Source organism: Cajanus cajan, chromosome 3, assembly GCF_000230855.2.
Source record: "Cajanus cajan strain Asha chromosome 3, NIPB_CcT2T_4, whole genome shotgun sequence".
Taxonomy (NCBI): Eukaryota; Viridiplantae; Streptophyta; class Magnoliopsida; order Fabales; family Fabaceae; genus Cajanus; species Cajanus cajan.
The window spans coordinates 5,261,087-5,281,381 of record NC_138519.1 but is presented as its reverse complement, the minus strand read 5'-3'; positions in this window follow the sequence as shown (position 1 = coordinate 5,281,381).

Here is a 20,295-nt window from a genome sequence, read left to right as displayed (position 1 = left end):
AATTTTTAACCTCATAACATCTCTAGCAATAGTTATAATTAAAATTTTATTGAATTGACTTTGGTGTACACTTTAGTCAATTTTATATTTTTAGGGTGAATGAGCTGAGACAGTTCAAGAATCCTATATTTAACTAAAATAAAATTTAATTTAAAAATATCAACACACAAATATTTTCTACAAAGAACTACGTGACTCTGATTCTTCATTACACATGGAGATATGTAGGAGCAAGAAATAAATCTTGTCGAGCCAAAAAATAAAAAAAAAATATTATTTTTCTTTTTATATAACAATAATAATTTTAACTTTTTTTTTGCATTGGTTAAGTTAGTTAAATAAAATATATTTGATCATTTTAGTGAGATAAATATTTTAGAAATTATAAATAATTAGTTTAATTGATTAAAGGTAATCGTCTTAGGACGAACGTTGTGAGGTGCTAATACTTTCCTCATACGTAATCGACTCCCGAACTCAAAAATCTGGTTTTCGTAGACTATTTTCTATTTTATGATTTTTCCGATGTTTTTCCGTAAAAAACAACATTGGTGGCGACTCTTCTTTTTCAATTTATTTTTCGCCGTCCCGTCGCGACCGAGGTTGCTACACTTTTCTTACGAATTTTTTTGTCAGAAATATAAATTTTTCGATAAATTTATTTATGTAAAAAATTATCCATTAGTAATTCACATTTTCCTTATAGTGAGTAAAATGAAATTCTTAATGCTTTTATTCGATAAAATATTTTGTAATTTTATTCAATTGAAAGACCCTAAAAATATTTCACTATTATTTTTATTTACATTGAAATCTTTGTTTTAATTTTCTCAACAATCAAAATATTTTGTTTACACCTAGATAGATAAAATTGAATTTGAATTTGAAATTGTATTACGCAAAGTCTCATACAATATGATACTTTAACTTATTCCATTTTACTACTTTTAGGATTTCAAAATATATATATATATATATATATATATATATATATAATCAAATTTCTAACAATTGACGTTAACATTTAGTTTTTTATGTCTGAAAAGGAGAGAAATACACATTTTGTAACGTAACAAGTTGTTTTAAAAAGTCTAATATAGGTGATTTAATAGCCTAGAACGGGCTGTTCCCAATCTGGAACGGGTCGTTCCAAGCTATTAAATTGGCCTGTAATTCGTGGTTGAGAATGGGCCGTTCTGGTTGGAGAACGGGCAGTTCTGGATGGAGAACGGGCCGTTCTGGAAGGGAGTACAGGCCGTTCTAGATGCAGTATGGACCGTTCTAGATGTAGTACGGGCCGTTCTGGATGAGTTCTAGAACAGGCCGTTCTGATTTCAGAACGGGCCGTTCTGCATGAGTTTTTTTCACTTGACGAAGCAGTCTAGAACGGGCGTTCCGGTATCGGTACAGGCCGTTCTGGCCAATCCGGAAAGTCTATAAATAAGGGTGTGGGCCGTGAGGAGAATCAAAGATTTCTAGAGAGAAGTTTTAGAGAGAAGGTCTGGGTCTGTGAGCTCCTTTCTCTCCCAAATTTCTTTGTATGAATCCTTTTCTCCTCTAGACCACTAATGCCTTCTGTCATTTCTTGAAATTCAGATTAGAAAGCTTGCTTTGGGTAGATTGAAGTTTCGGGTTGAGTTGCGAAGGGGAATTCTACTTCTTGTCAGTTTTTGGCTATCTGAGCTAATCTTCAAGTAAGGAAAGCTAGACTGTTTGTTGTTTAGGTTGTATGTGAGTTTAGAAACTCAATTGATGCATGAATGCTGAGAATCCATAAATGGATTGAAGAAAATCTTATTTTTGAGATTTTGAGAAAAAGGAGTATTTTGATGATTTTGATGCATAGGTTGGATGAATGTGAGATTTAAGTTTATTTTGAGTTGTATGGAGCCTATGCATTGTGTTTTGTGTTTGCATGTGGATGGATGTGTTGGCTTGGATGAGAGTTTTGAAACTCTCTGACTGAGATCAGGCCGGGCGCGGGTTGAGCGTGTCAGGCGTGGGAGAGCTTAGAGCTCTTGGGTTGGTGTTAGGCCAGGCGCGAGCTGACTGCGCTGTGTGCGATTATATTTATAAATAATTGATTTAAATTGATGTTTATGTACGTTTAAAGTTGAAGTTTTAGATCATGTATGTATGATATATGATGTATGGTGAGGTGTGATTCATATGTATGCTTTGTGATGATACGTATGAATGTTTGAATATGATATGACATGTGTATATGTTCATATGAGTATGTTTATTGATCATAATGGTAGGTAGACCATTTATGATGTATGATGCATTATTGCATGTGATGTCTTATGACATGTGTATGATTGTTGATCATGATGGTGGGCAGACCATTATGATGTATGATGCATGATTGCATGTGATGCCTATGGCATGAGTCTAGCCTAGGACTTGAGGAGAGGAAAAATATTTTCGAACTGGAAGAGCTCACATAGAGTCTCTTGAGAGTGGTGCTTGGATAGGCCACTGATATATGAGAGTGGTGCTCAGGGAGGCCACTGGATTTGGGAGAGTGGTGCTCAGATAGGCCACTGGGTTGGGTGAGTTTCCTCTAAGTCCTTAGCTAGTGTTAGAGCGGGGTATGAGGTCGAGGGTTATTCCCTTAACCAAGTACTCGGGAAGGTGCGTGGATCCTTGCGGATAGTCGGTGGGCGAACTCCACAATTGACTTGGTTAATGCATGCCAAGGTCGTGGTAAGCCCGTACCCAGCTGTGTTATATCTGACGGTGGATCTGGACTTCCAAGTGTGTAAGTGACATCATCCGAGTAAACCCGAGTGAAGATTATATCCTGTTTAGCTGTGACCGAGCAGGCGCATTGGGCGTGAAAATGGTTGGGGTGGTTTCGGTAGGATGGAATGTCACTTATACAGCTCTATTGTTATGGAGATCTCCTAGGTGTATGCATGACGACGCATTAGATGATTGATATGCATGGATATCTGTCATGAGTTGCATGTATTGCATGATTGTCATGATGATGGAGTGTATGGTGTTTGACTTCATGTTTGATGAATGGATGATTGATTGAGATGGAAGGTTACTTAGGGACTTGACTGGGATGCATGTGTAGTATAGATTTTATTTTGTACTTATATGATTGATTTTTGAACTCTAGCTTACCCTTCTGTTTCCATGTGGTGGAACTGCGATGATCATACTTGGTATGGGAGCATGTCAGGGATAGCTTGGAGTAGAGGTGGTCGCTGCGAGACGAGGAGTTGAGCCTCGTGTTTTGATTTACCATTTTGGGTAACAATTTTTGTCTGTGTTTGACCGGCACTAAGGAATATTTTGGGATGACTGTACATATATATATGGTGCTTTATTTTGTATATAGAAACTTAATTATTTTGATCTTTATATTTATGCCTGTATATATGTGTTATCTAGTTTAATATTCTCTGCGATTCCACTAAGTGTAGAGACCATGACAGGTCGTTACACATTTAACAACAACAAAAATCCCTTTTTTATATGAAAAATCACAAGGATGAAAAAGAAATGAAGAAAAAAAAAGGTAAGTCCGACACCAAATTTTATTCTATTCAATTTGGAAAAGAAAGCAAAAAATAAAAAAACTCTTTATGTTTACTATACACACACATATATATATATAAGGGAAAATCAAATGAATCCAAGAATAACTTTTGGTAAAGTTGTTTCACTCAATAATTTATGATATATGTTAAATTTTAACAATCAAATTGTCAAATTAAAAATTTTTAATGTATAAATTGAGTTTACAAAATTTTTAAAAATTTGAAAACTATATGATAGTTTGTTATATAGATTTAAATCAACATATAAAACGTTTTTATAATTATCTATCAATTTAAATTAACGAAACGAAGTAATAAATAGTTTTCAAAATTTTTAAAAATTTGTAAATTCTATTTATGCATTAAAAATTGTTAATTTAACAGTTTGATCATTGAAATCAAACATATGAGTTATTGAGTAAAATAATTTTATCGAGAGTTATTCTAAGAATCATTTTATCATCCATAAACTTCACCTCTATAATTAGGGTATAAAATAATTAATGACACATTTTTTATCATTAAATATAAATAATGAGTCCTTCAATTAATGGATATACAAATATTTTTAGTTAATGAAAAATGAGATGGAAGGAAAATATAATAGATGTAGAGAAGCAGGAAAAGGAGTAATATAAAATGAATTTATGTGGCAGTGGTTATGAGAGGATGAGATATGCCATTTATGTCAATGTACGTAGGTTTGTTAAGGAAACGAAACGTGTGTCGGAGAAGACATCGCACATGGCCATGCGAAAACAACTGCTGGGTAAGAAGGGGACCACAGAGCGTGCATTTATTATTATATTCATCATTCATCATTTATCATCCAACGCCCATAAAACACTCTTTAACGTTACAACCAATCTTCTATACTGCACGTCATTCCCCATAAACCTCATGTCGTCACCATTTCTTTTTTCCATTTCCTCTACATATTTTATTCATTTTTAATATAATATTAATTATTTTTTTTAAAATTTAATCATTGTGTTGCATTGTTAAAGCAAAAAAATTAATCATAAGACTTTTTTTGTAAATTTAATATTCCTTTTTTATCTATTTGTTAATTTTTTTATTTCTGGACATTTATTATGAGATGAAAGAGTATTTTTTTTAATTTTCATTTAAGATTATCATATATAAATATAAATTAAAAAATAATTTTGATATTTTTTTATACTCTTTTATTTTTACTTCTTAATAAATGCATACTAATTATCAATGTATAAATTAAATAAAATTTAAAGAGTTGTTTGATACACATAATGTTTTTAATTTTTTTTGAAATCCTAACTCAAAAATCTTGATTTTCTATATTTGGTAATTATTTAAAAAAAATTAGGAATGTAGTTTTTTAAAAACTATTTTTATCTTATTTTTTTACAAAAAAATTTCATGAATAGGTGGGAATTCAACTTTCCCGAACTAAGAGAAAAGTTTTATGTATATAAAAAGATTATCATATCTTTTTATAAAACAAAAATCTCTTTCCTTTTATTTTTCTTTCTCTCCCGTTCTCCCTCTCTTTCTTTCTTTCTTTCAGTCTATTTCTCTTCTTTCTTTTCTCTTTCTCTTTCTCACTCTCACTTCCTCCTCTTCCTCTCTACTTCTCACTCTCACTTGCCCTCTCTCCTTCCCCCCCTCCCTTCTTTCCTTCTATTTCTCTTTCTCTGTCACTCTCACTATCACTCCCCCTTTCTTCCTCTATCCCTCTCACTTCCATATCCCTATTTCTCTCCCTTTTTCTTATATCTTATTATTTCTTGATCTTATCAATTTTAATAATATTATTAAAATCTATTTTGTTTCTATAATTTAATAATATTTTTTAACACTCATTTATTTATTAGAATGAAATGAAATAATATACTTTATCCTTCTTATTTATTATGTAATTTTTTTATTCAATTCTGTATTTAAATAATTTTAACTATAAGTTTTTAACTTTTTAAAATAATTTAATGTCATATTTGTAATAAGAGTTGAATTTATAAATTTTTTTCTTTTGTGTCATTCTTTCATTCTTTTCCTTCTACTAAACTACTAAATTAATATCCATCTCATTTTTTCCTCTCATTTCTTTCTTTACAATTTTTTTTTCCTTTCATAATCCAATAAAGTGTAATGGATATGATTAGCGTGGACCACAACTTTTATTTTTCCATTTTGTAACTTATAGTTTAATTTGTCACAAATAGTTGTTGCTATCAAACTTTTTTTTAATAAAGAACGGGGCCAATCGCCCAAAAAAGAACATTAACAAATCATTGTAGGGTAGGAAACACCCATCATCAGGTCCAGCGTAAGAAATTGAATAAGGGAAAGAGGGGCTTGGTACAAGTGATGAAGATGAAATAAAGGAGTAACTATGAATGCCCAAAATTGACTAAATGATCCGCACATTTTTAGGGTTTAGGTACTAGAGCAGAAGGATAAAGATCCAATCTCATCAAAGAAGGTAACAAAGATAATGATGATTGATGACTATGTTTGGTATAACTAATTGAAAATTTGGTTAAATTAAAAAAATGGGAAAATGAAAATTAATAAGCTATTTATTGAAGTAAGTGTTTACTAAAATTAATTTATCAATTAAATGATATATATATATATATATATATAAACGCACAAAAGGGTATGTTTATTTTTTAATGTTTATATATAATTATAAAAATAAATATGTTTATAGATAACATTATTATTGTTGATATTAGATGATGTCTATTTTCATAAAAAGTTAAAAACAAATGTTAAATGACTAATTAATATACACTATAATTTGTTGAGAAAAAAAAATGAGTATGATGTTTTTCTTTTTGGAATATAGGAGCAAAATCAGGGGGAAAAAATCACAAGCTCCTAATTTATAAATTATAAAATGTTGACAACAAGAGAAACTCAAATTTGAGTTAGCAAGTGTCGTTCTTGATACCATCACTAGATAGTATATCCATTAGTCAATGCTAAACCGCCATAAAAAAATAAAAAAAATTCAATGTCTAATATTTAATTTTATTAGCTTAATTATTTATATGGTCAAGCAACAAAAATTATATATATATAATCATTAGCATTAATTTTGATTGATAATAATTATTCTTTTTAAATTAAACATATTTTACTGTCAAAGTCACTTAGGTTGATGTTTATTAACAATGGGAAGAGTTTTATCAATGCACTTTCAAACACATTTTTCTTTAATTCATTCATTTTTATTAATTAAAATTTATTAAAAATTATAAAATAAGAGGGAGAGAGAGAGAGTCATTAAATAAGATATGAGACTCACTAATTTTTTTTTTTAATAAATTTTAACTAATTAGAGAAAGTATGTTTAAAAAAGTGTTAGTGAATATATTGTTAACATGTATTTTAAAGTTGGTATTAGTGTCGGTATGACCGACATTAATATTTCCATGAAGTGTGTTTCTTACTTTTCTAATTTCCTTTGTTATTTCATAATCCATTTCTTTTTCTTTTTCCCTCATAGTCTTCCTCTCCCTTCAATGCCCTTCCCCTTACTTGCTTTCCTTCTCCCTTTTAAAGTTTCTCCTTTTCGTTTTTCAATTTTCTAATATAATGGTGTGTTGATGTTGCAAGGTAGTGGTTGACCATTGCATGATAAGAAGCTCATGCAACGATGGAGGTTATCAATAGAGAGAAGCAGAATGGTGCAGCAAAGCAAGGAAAAAGGTGTGGCGACAAAGCGAGAGGGACAAGAGATTGAAAGGGAAGATAGAGAATGTGGAGGAAGAGCTAGCAAGAATAAAGTCACAGTTACGAAAAAGTCTTTTTTTTTTTTTTTGTCTAATAAACTATAACTTCTTTTTGGCCAACTTCAAATGCATTCAAGTTAAATTATTTTGAGTCAAACTCAAGATTGGTACTTAACTAACACAAAATAACAATTAACGTAGAATTTTAATGATTAGATTGACGCTAATTTTCATTTCTTTAATAGTGGATTTTGGAAAGAAAAATAACGTCAAAAAAGTCTGAATAACTGTTCACAAGACTCGATTTGAATAAGGTTGTTTGAATATATGCATTTTCTGTAAGCATTTGACTCTCTTATTTGGAAGTCAAAATGGGTCAAACTGTTCGTCAATTGCTATAACCTAACCTACAATAAGTTCAGGTCAAACTTGGCTTTTCTTATAAACAAATATTTGTAGATATTATTATTATATTAAAAGTTTCCAATGTATTAAAATCATTTTTTTAATGTTAAGCATGTAAACCTGCATAAAAGTCAAACTTATAAGTTTATTAAATGATAAAGTTATGTCCTATATACATGTATTATTATAAAATATATTTTCAAATTAGTATCATGAATGTCAAATTAGTCTTAAAAAACATGAATCAAACTCAAATTTACATTTTTAAGACTACTAATAAATTTTTTAATCATAAACATCACTTAAGAGATTTATAATGACATATGTTATCATAAAAATGTTGGAGTTAGTCCTAGTAGCCTATCTTTTATTTGTATCATGACTTTAATATAAAAATATTTTAGTTATTTCAATTATTGTGCTATTGTAGCATAGTAACGTCCTTAGAATAAACTATTCGTTCAAAGATATATCAAATGTGACTTAAATGTGAGATTTTTTTTGAATAAAGAACATCATTTTTAAATTATCCACAATGAAGTATTATTGTTAACTAGGACAAAATAATACATTGAGACTATTGTGTTTGAGATTAATAATTGCATCTCATAAGTCTTAGATATGAGATATCGAGTCAGACACACATGTATAAATATTAGGAGTAATATTTATATTGGATTGACTCATTATGATAAGACTTCATAATAATTATGCAAGTGTCATAAGTGTCTTATTCACCCTTTTGACTAATTCTACCTTACTCTCATAACAATATGATCATTGCAGACCAACAATAAAAAAAAGCAAGAGTAAGCTCATATACAAGAAATTAAATAACATAATATAGAAGTAATGTAGCTAGCTATAAAATAAGTTTATCAACACAATACAACAACAACCCAAGGCTCAACTTAACAACATAGATCAACATGTCAACATATATAATTTTACAATATAACAACTTTTCAACTTATCATAGAGTTACATAACTTACTAGCATACCAACTTAACAACAATTCAACACATTAACTTTATGCATCTTCATGCATTTTAACTAATAGATTTCTTACAACATAACTGGACAGTCTAAGTGGTTTGACCCTACCAAACCAATAATAACATGATCTTTTTGACTTGCTAGATCAACAACAAGTTTGGATATCAATCCACAACACCACATGATTTCTCAAATTTCACTACTTACATTAGGAAAGTTTAGAACTCGTCATCAAGTATAACATGACTTAGGTGTAGACCTACTACAACATTGACATGGATTAACCAAGTCACATATGGGGAATAACCTGCCAACTATATATCCTTATAATATCACACCCTTCCAGTAATTAGTTTAGAATTTTATCCCTTAACTTCATATTTTATTCAATTGGTCGCTTCTAAACTAGTATGGCTCAATCTAGCCCCCATATGATATCAACTAAGAACATAGAGAAAATCCAATAATCCACTTTAAGAGACAACAATACTCAAGAAGGGTTTACAATAATTAGGTTCTCAGAACACCATAATATATATCCACATAATAGGATATTTTAGCATTTATAACAACATCTCTCCTCTAGTCCTAAGTTTATAACACAGTTCAACATCATGTATTATACATTCACAACATAACTTTATACAACAACATGCCTCATCCATATTACAACACAACATTACACAACATGTTTCACAAATTTATCACAACTTAACATTTTACAACTTCACACAATTTCATTACACAGAAACCTTTGTCTCCACTATACATAAAAATACTTATAAGAGTTAAAGGTAATACGTTTGTGAAGCTAATGCAGAATTGGTTCATGTTGAAATTAATCACATTGAACTTTTGCATTTTTTTTTCTATTCAAAACTTATATTACGTATAATGTTGTTAACAATGAAACTAGTCACTTCTAAGTTATAACCCATTGATAAGGTATGTTCAGTTGAATCATGTTATATTTACATACCTTTTTTCAAAAAAAGCAACTATATGGAATCCCATATAGAAACCACGCTACCTTGGCTAATAAACCCCGAACACACAATCTTGTCTTATAACCCATGAATCCCATAAGGTCCTCGCTATGCGTGAAATGTTTGAGAGGGAAAGAGAACGAACCTCTTCCCTCGAGTGAAATCTGGAATAAATCTCTTGCAGCAACTTGAGTCTAGGACAAACCTCTTACAACAATTTGGGGGAAGAAAATGAAATTCATGAAACCTAGTGGGAGGCACGAGAGTTAAGTTGGGAAAGGAAGGGCTTAACATGAGTAAAAAATCCAGACTAACATGCAGCCTCTCATTTTTTTGACTAAAAACCAAAAAAAATATTGCATACAAATTGCATTTGTGGGTAATTAATTTTTTTTGAAAAAATATTTTTAACTTTTTAAAAGTTACTCACTGAAAAATTAATTTTATTATATTAATTATCTATGGAAAAAAATTCATAGGTAATAAAGTATTTTCTTATAGTGCAAAATCCTAAGTCATAAGGATTTCTCACTACTCAATTCAACAAGGCCACCAATAGGCATATCCACAAAAAAATCAATACATATAGCTCAACAAATATTGATCTACAAGCTTTCCTTATCTCAAATATTCGAGAAAAGGGGAAAAGAAGGATGAACAAAGAAGAATGCGACCCTTTGAGATCTCATTACAGGACAACTATAAGCCTCTAATTCTTAGCTCTCAAGCCTCGATCAAATCCTAACTTAGATACCACAATCTAAGCTTCAGGGGAGGCTCAAAGTACTCTTCTGAAACTCTTGTAAAGTCAGAAGCAAGAAAAAACTCTTTTGACTCCAAAGTCTATTTCTTCAAAAAAAAATCTCTCTAAAATCCTAGAGAAAAGCACTTATGAATTTCAAGTCTTTAGAAAATCTTATATATCTTCTCGTAAATTTAGTGAACTTTGACCTCAACATAAAACAACTGAATTCATAAGAATTTTTTAATCTTTAGAGTTTTAAAATATTAAAATAACACATCATCAATTATAATTTAAATAACATAATTAAATAAACAACAATTCACAACACAGTGTTACAATAACCATAGTAGAGTAGTCCTTCAACTTGAAATACGATCCTTACATGCATGTGGAAGTTGTAAGCTTTGCTTTGATGTTGTTAAACGTTATCCTTAACATAGTAATTATAAAACGTAGTTAATTAGGCCTACAATGAATCACGTGGAGGGATGTAAGTGATGTAGAAAGGATTCATCCCTTTTGCATAATGAGAGTTATGTCTTGGACCTCTTAATAGAGTGAAATGTGAAATAAGAGTGACCAAACAAGAATGGGTTAATATGATATATTACGCATATTCGTGTTTGAACGTTTACTTAAATATTGAAAGATGTACGATTGAACTTAACGAAAATAACATTTTTATATCATGTGTTCAAATCAAAGACATATACAAAAGATAAATTACTTTACATCAATTATGGTTACAGAAAGTTAAAATCAAATCATCAATTTTTTTCTTTAATTGGGTGGCAATAATGTAATGTTAGATAATATATTAACATCTAAATAAAGATTATTCAATAGAAATTCTTGAAACACATTTTAAAAGTAAAATCTTAAATCTTTAGTGTGATTCTTAATAGTGTGTGATTTGTGAAAAAGAGGTTATTCCATTTATGAAATCTTTTAATGAAGACTATTTTTAAAAATTTACCCCATAAAAAAAACAATAATGATAATCATACGTCTCACTCTTTATCAACTCACTTCTACCACCTTTTTATTTTATTTCTTTACCTTTCTCACTATATCACATATCATACTTATTACTTTCTCTCTTTCTTCTACTCCAATTTATGTCAAAATGGATGGAGATTTGACATTTTTCTAAAAAGAAAAAGATGTCTTTTCTAAAAAGAAAAAGATGTCGCAATTTGTGGTAAGGGTTGACGTTAAAAAAAATGGAGGCAACAATACAATAATGAATGAATGATTGAATGAGGAAAGGTCCAAGTCATAACGCTACCTTCAACCGACCAACTGCTGATTTTTTTCAGAGTACTAAGACTAATCATTGAATACTTTTGTGTCGATTAAGAATCCATTTGCCTCTCCCTATTATTATGTCCTTACAATCATTGTACTCTTTTTTCTTTTTCTTTTTTATTCAATAATGCTTTTTGTACGGATTTGTCTTTCAAATGCTATCTCTCTCATATTTCTGAGGATGGTTTCTTCTATTACAACAAAATTAATTTTTTTTACAATTAATTTATTATTTAACGACTATATAAATAGTTATTATTGTTTTTATCAGTATTTAAATAAAAAATTGATGTATTTAATATCGTTAGTATTATTATCGATACTTATATAAAATATTAGTAAAGATCTATTAAATTATCAAAAAAACTTATTTTTTTTAATACAATTCTATTAACTATTTTAAAGGCTATTAAAAGTTATTTTTTTCAATTGTCTCCTTTACTTTAAATAATTTATTCCTATAATTTTCTTTTCTAAATTCATAATTTATATACTTTTTTTTATCTCTACTCAATATGGGATTTGTAAGATGAGGGTTGTCTTTTATTTATATATTTTTTAACTTATTTTTTAGTTGTCTTATTTCTTAAGAAATGTGAGATTTATAAGGTGAAAGTTACTCTCTAAGTATTTTATAACACTATTAAATTTGATAATAATGGGTGATTTGATACCAATTTAGAATAGTGAATTAGGAGTCAACCCTATAAAATAAACCTGTAAAGTGATAGTTATTACTCACTTATATACTATTTAATTATTTTATCTCTAATCGATGTGGGACTTAAGTTTTTTCTAATAAATAATTGTCGCTAATAATAAACTTTAGTGTAATATAAATACATTTTTAGTGACTTTTATATATTAGCCATTAATATTTTTATATATGACGACAATTAAATTATTGTCATTAAATAATTGTCGTTAATAACAAATTTTGTTGTAGTGTTCCTAAATTTGTAGGTATAAATAATTCAACACGTAATTTTTTTTAAAGATCATAATCATCTTATTAAAATTCTCGGTATAAATAATTTAACACTCATAATTGTTAATTAAACAACATAATTTATTATAATAGAAATATCATTTTATTTTTAAAATAAGTCGATTTAATGAAAAAAATTTAATTATAAAAATAACAATATATAGTCTCTTAAGCATTTGGTAATTATCTGTTAATAGATATCTTAGGCACCAAAAATAATATATTGAGATGAAGATAGAAAATTTTAGAGTAAAGACTTTATTTTATCCTTTTAGGCTTGTTTTTTTTTTCCTTTAAAAAGAAAACATTTAGTTTCGTTAAGCTAACGAAAGTATTTATCTGACATTTTAGGGTATGTTTGATTTTATTTTCAGCTATATCTTGAACATACATTTATCGTCTGAATTTAGTTAAGTGACAGCAGGTTGAATTTCTCATTTAGTAACTTTGCCTACTCGTGTTTGACTTCAAATCAAGTTTTTAATGAAAGCAATATCAAAATTACTTTAAATTTAAGCTTGCAAAATGAAGTTTATTTAAAATTTTGTTTTTGAAGTCATGCACTTAATTAGTTATGTTGGTCCCTCCCACAATTTACATCGTGCATTTTTTTTTCTTTCAAAACCCCTTTTTCTTTGTGTAATTAAGAAACTCAATTTCTCCTAGAAAAACAAAACCACTTAACCTAATTTGACCTTAAGAAAATTGTTTAATAATTATGATACAGGGCTTGATTAAACTTTCAACTGAAATTAAATTATTTCGTTATTTCGTATGGTGTGTGCAAATAATTTTACTAATTTTATCTACAAAGTATATATAATTGCGATTTTGTTAAAAAAATATTTTTGTAGCATATTTGAGTGCTCTAGTCCACAAGATAACGGGGGACAGGCGAAGACGATTCTTATTTGATATTGAGTTGCAAAGTAAAAGAAAGAGATATAAAGTTACTAAAAAGAAAGAGATATAAAGTTTTGTCAATTCAAGCACAATGGGATAAAGACAGAACACATCAATATCCCAAACCACATATCGCATTATTGGTTATTATAAATGAAATTCTTAAAAATGAGTCAATAACAATGTATATTTTAATTTACTTTTCATTTAATTTAAAACTGTATTCAATTTTAAATTATTAAAATTGAAAATAAATCCATTAATTCATGTTCGCTTTAAATCCGAGACAGATTTAGGTTCGTTTGTTCGGTGCCTTTTGCTTAATAATTTAAAGGCTTAATTGTGTTTTACTGTTATAATTTTTAATTCACGAATTTAATTTTTTTTAATTGAGTCGATTTATTTTTTTAATTTTTAAAATTAAACAATTTTAGTCTTGTTGTTAGTTGACTATCCTTTGACCTTTCATTTTTAACGTTGATTGTAACACTATTATTTGAGGGGTGACTAAATTTTAAGTGAGGAGTTGCATATCTTTGAGTGAAAACCTTGTTCTCTCCTAATGAGACACAACACATCCACTGATAAAACTCACAGGAGGTTCTGCTTGCCCAATAAGCTATGGTCACCCAGCGAGGAAAGCTAAAGAGCATTTCCTTCATTGAACGAGAGTAGTATCACCTATAACAAGGAGTTCCAGAGAGTTCAGCTCGCCCAATGAGACTACCTACACTCAATGAGGATCATGTTTTAAGTCTCTTTTGTATTTTGAGCTTTTACCTTGTATAAAAAGTTTTAAGTTACATAATTGTTAAGTTGTGAAGTGTTTATGATGTTTATGATAAAAAAAATTATGGTGTAGTGTATAATATGAAGTATGACAAATGGAATATTATTGGACTGGATAATCTTCTAAATGTTGCATATATTATGTTGAGATGATAAGTTGAATTATTATAAATTTGCGTTGTAATATGTTGCTATGATATGTTTTAAAAAGTTGAAGATGAAATAGTTAAGTTGTTTAAGTTGTAGTATGAAATTCCAAATGTTGTATAAATTGTGTTGGATAGATAAAGATGTTTTGTTGAGATAAACTATGTTGTGAGATACATGATGCACATTGTTGAGTTGTGTTGTGAACCTAGAACTAGAGGAAAAAGTGTTGTTTTGAAAGTAAAAATATCTCATTGTGAATATGAATTGCGGTGCTTTAAGAGCTCAATCTTGAACATCCTTCTTGAGTAAGTTGTATTTTGAAGTGAAGTATAAAGTCTCTTATAAGTCCTTAGTTGATATAATATGGGGCTAGGTCAATTTGTGACATCCTTACTACCCCAACACATATATAAATAAATCTTGTAAATAAATTAAAGAATAAAATATTCAACATTGGTAAAAGGGTTCACATAAAACCTTCATAAATAACCAAAATAATTAAAAATGACATTTAGAAACTAAAACTTGAGAGTTTACAAATTGCTTTCAAAAGAGAATGTATAATTCTAAATACATATAAAAATTTATCCTAGAATTCTCTGCCCCGATGTCACAATATCATAGCACACCCACAACTCAACGGTTAACATTCTAGATGTCACTCAAAGCCGGATCTTCCTCACCTAAAACATCCACAAATTGTACGGTGAGAAAAGAAAATATTTATATATAAAGCACACAAGGAAATCCACAACATCATCTCATCATAACTTGAAATGTTATTTACAAGCATTTCTATAGATATATCATCATTCTATCAATCATTCATCATCTTCACATCACAATTCATAATCAAACAAATCCATTACAATCCATACAAATCTTACAATTAACACTATGTCAAGGTCATGCCACATCTGACACAAGTGATACGGGTTAATTGCCTCACTCATCCCACACCATGCTAGGGGCACGCTCGTCCTTGTAGCATCATTTACTCAAGGTTCATCTCATTCCTGGTCATTAGTGTGAGGAACCACAATCACATTACAATCCACACAAGTCTTGCAATTAACCCTATGTCAGGGCTGCCATATGTGACATAAGTGATGCGTGTTAATTGCCTCACTCATCCCACACCATGTCAGGGGCACGCTCGTCCTTGTAGCATCACTTATTCAAGGTTCGTCTCATCCATGGTCATTAGTGTGAGGAACCACAATCACAATCATAATCATATCCATACAACATCTCATCTCATAGTTCAATTCCATATCACATACACAACAGATAAGTCCAACAAAATAAGGGTTTACACACCCCTCAAGCAATTCACATCTAGATCATCAATTCTTATCAAGTAATATAACAATAACATTCATAAATTAATATAATAATCAATGAAATTATCAATTTAATATAATTTTAACATAAACAGTAAAACCCCCAATTGTTCCAAAACCTCGCTCACAGGAACTTTTCTAAAATTTCGTTCTCTCTCCCAGATCATCATTCTTACAAATTATTAGCATATTTCTAATCCTCAACACATACAGAATCTAATGGGATCATCAATTCTTCAAACAGAAATAATCCAATTTTTCCAAAACCTAGCTTACAGGCACTTTTCTATAATTTCGTTCTTTCTCCCAAATCATCATTCTTACAAATTATTAGCATATTTCTAATCCTCAACACATACAGAATCTAATGGGATCATCAATTCTTCTAATAGAAATAATCCAATTTTTCCAAAACCTAGCTTACAAACACTTTTCTATAATTTCGTTCTTTCTCCCAAATCATCATTCTTACAAATTAAATATATATTTCTAATCCTCAATACATATAAAATCTAATGGGATCAACAATTCCTCAAACAGAAATAATTAAAAAATTACTCATAATCTTAAGGGACTCTTCCTCTACCCGATTTCCTCATGTAACTCTACATACAAATAATCCTTTTTTTCCCCGTACCTGGATAAACAGTAGTTGAAACTAAAACAGAGATCTCCTTGGTATCCTCCTCTGAGTGCCCCTCAGTCTTCAGAGAGTGTAGAAGGAAAAGAAGATAGCAAAGAAGAAAAGAAGAGAAAAGTGAAAGTGTGCTTTTTTGGGAGTGTCAGAGTGCTCTATTTATAGGCATTAGGTGTCTCCGGAACGGCCCGTTCTGGACCCTTAAATCATGAGTAAAATTCACATCCAGAACGACCTGTTCTCAAACTAGAACGGCCCGTTCTGGGTTTGCATTAAAACTCTCAACGATCATATTTTAGAACGGCCCGTTCTCAATAAGTTTTAAAAGCCATTTTTGAAATCTGGAACGGCCCGTTCCCAACTAAGAATCATAGGCAAATTTAATAGTTTGGAACGGCCTGTTCCATTTTGGGAAAGGCTCGTTCTGAGCCACTAAATCACCTTCATTTTAGTAACTTGAAACAACCCGTTCCAATTTTGGAACGGCCTTTCTGGGCTATTAAAACACCCTGTAAATTACTAAATTACCCTCATTGGGCTTTTGGACCCTCGTACATTCTATGAAAATTGGGCTGTTACACAATTCTTACTATTTATATTGTGACGTACTGTAGACACCCAATTTCGTCCGGGGGCATACAAACGAAGAAATGAACGTCTATTATTAAGAAAATGAGTTCCCAATCATGGAAATATCAAGACATGACATCAGGAGGCTAAAAGCCAAAAAAAAAGCTAGTTTTAGTAGCCCGGAACGGGCTCCAAAACTGGAACGGACCGTTCCAATTTACAAAAAGTGCCTAAATCCCTAAACTGGAACGGGCCGTTCCAGGCTCTTTAAAGAAGGCTAAAACACATATTTGGAACGGGCCGTTCCCAAATTGGAACGGGCCGTTCCAAATAACAAAAAAGGCTTGAATTTTTCATTTGAAACGGGCCGTTCCAGAGTGGTTTTTATGTGTTAAACGCGCCTCCAGAACGGGCCGTTTCGATTTCAGAAGGCCCGTTCCAATACACTAAATTAACACATAACGGCCAGATCCAGAACGGGCCGTTCCGATTTCAGAACGGGCTATTCTGGACCCTGTCTGAAGCCTATAAATAGGAATCTCGGCCACATTTTTTAGGGACTCCAAAATTTCGTCCAGAGCTCGAAATTTCTCTCTTCTTCTCTCTTTTTCTCTCTCTTTCTCTCTCTTGTATTTCTTGAGAGTTTGTGAGGTATTGTAGTATGAAAAGGTCGCCACAAAGCACCTAGAATCACCATTAACAAAGCTTGATACGAGGTATTTCAGTCAATCTTCTTCTCTCTCCTTTATTTGTATCTTTGTTTCTTATTTCTGATAAACATCATTATAATAAAAATAATCATGTAGATATTTTAAGTCAATTGTTTAATTTAAATTTTAAGCATGTAAATAGTCATCAATAAAAGGGGATTTAATATTTATATTATTATTATTTATAATGTTAACTTCGTCATAGGGTACCGATTAAGGGCGTTGTAGGGGCGCTTAATACCTTCCCTACACGTAACCGGCCCCCGAACCCAATTCTGGTTATCAAGGCCATTATTGGACTTTTAAAAACCTTTTCTTTTTCCAATGTTTTGAGTAAAATATTGGTGGCGACTCCATGAACCTATTTTCAAAACCATTAATTAAGGATTAGTCTGGTGTCCGGGCATTCCTTAATTGATGAGATCTTTAAAAGGATGTCTAAACCATAGGTCGCAAGATCGGAAATTTTCGGGTTGCGACACGTACTAAGGTATAAAGTTGAGAGATAAAATCCTTAACTGATTATTGGAAGGGTATGTGGTATCAAAAAAATAGTTAGCGAGCTAAACTCATATGTAACTCGATTAACGCATGTCAATATTGTAGCGAGCCCACACCCAAGCTACACTATACCTAACGATTGATATTAAGTTTTCTTAGTTTAAGTGGCGAAATTCAAGAAATCAATGTTGTGTTGATATTGAATTGGTATCCAAAATTGTGTTATATGACCTAAATACAATGAGTTTTTCTGTGTTGTAATTCAGTAAGGTCAAACCACTTAGACTAATCACTTGTGTTGTAAGAAATCTTTTAGTTGAAATACATGACAATGCATAAAGTAATTGTGTTGTTAATTTGTTGTGTTACTAAGATGTTGTGTTGATAAGTTGTAATATTATGAAGATGTTATATTGATAATATGTTTTTGTTTATAGATATGTGGCATTGTTAGTTATTAAGTTGTATACTAAGATGTAAAATTATCCTTTTTATATGATTGATTAGTTGTGTCATTTTGTGTTATTTTGCATTGTTATTTTGTGCTATCATCAAGAAAATTATATGTTGAAGTAGAAGTTATTTTTCTAAAGTTGTCTCCTCTAAAATTTTAATGAATATTTAAACCTATAGTATACTATAATATAATATGTATACTTTTTATTTAGTTATTATAAATATAAATGTAATTGTGATTCTTATGGGAAATATATATATATATATATATATATATATATATATATATATTAATTTTGATATATTAAAAAACATTAGTTTAGTGATTTAATATTATTATTGAATATCTTGATGAAAGGTTCAAATCTCATGTTTAACATTTTAATAATTATTTGCTCTTGTTTTTACATGTCACATCATTATGTCATATCATCAAAATATTGATGTTTGCATCATCTATTATGACAGCATCTCATCATTTGTCATGTCACTCCTTAATGTCACATTAGCAAAAATTATTAAATTTTTAAAGAGATAAACTAAAATTACACAATTATATTATTTAAAAGATTAAAATTACTTAATTATAACTAAGAGAACTAAATCACACACTTACAATATTTAAAGACATATATATACGTATATATATATATATATATATATATATATATATATATATATGTGTGTGTGTGTGTGTGTGTCAAAACACACATAGAGATATATATAATTTAAAATATTTTGAATTTTTTTCTTATATATCATTTTAGAACACATACACATAGAGATATATATAATTTAAAATTTATTTTATTTATTAATAATGTAATTCAATTGGTTGAGTAGTGTGTAAGTTGTTGTAAACTCATTGGTATAAAATATTTTATTTTCTAAAGAAGAAAAATAAAGAAAAATATATTTTTTAATTCTATGAATAAAAATATTTTATTTCCTAAAAAAGAAAAAATAATAAATCCAATTATTTAATCTATGACAAATGATACTTACACCCCTATTTATTAATAAATACACCTTCATTGAATAAAATTTCCTATATACCATTCAAATTTATTTCTTCTTTTTACAAACAAACTTTCTTTCCTAAAACATTTTTTTTTCTCACCCTTCTATCAGTCTTTCTCTTCGGTAACTCTACATTGATTTCTTGTTTTATTTTATTTTATTTTTTCTTCCATTCCTCTATTCAACAATCAAAAGGCTCACACCCCTTCATTATTTTTTAAAACCTTATTTTGGACCATCATATTTTTCATTTTTAAACTCCATTTTTGCGCCCTCCCTTCTCTTCTATAGCATTCCTTAATTTATTTATTTTTTTAAATCCTTTACATTTATTTTCTTCACCATCTTTTTTCTCTTTAAAAATAATAAATTTTCATAAATTTTATCACCTAAATTGAATACATGATATGAATTAATGGATTATATTATGTTTTTCATTGATGATACTTTGTGATCTATTTAATTCAATTTTGACAAATTAAGAAGTGATATCTCAGGTGATTATTCTCAA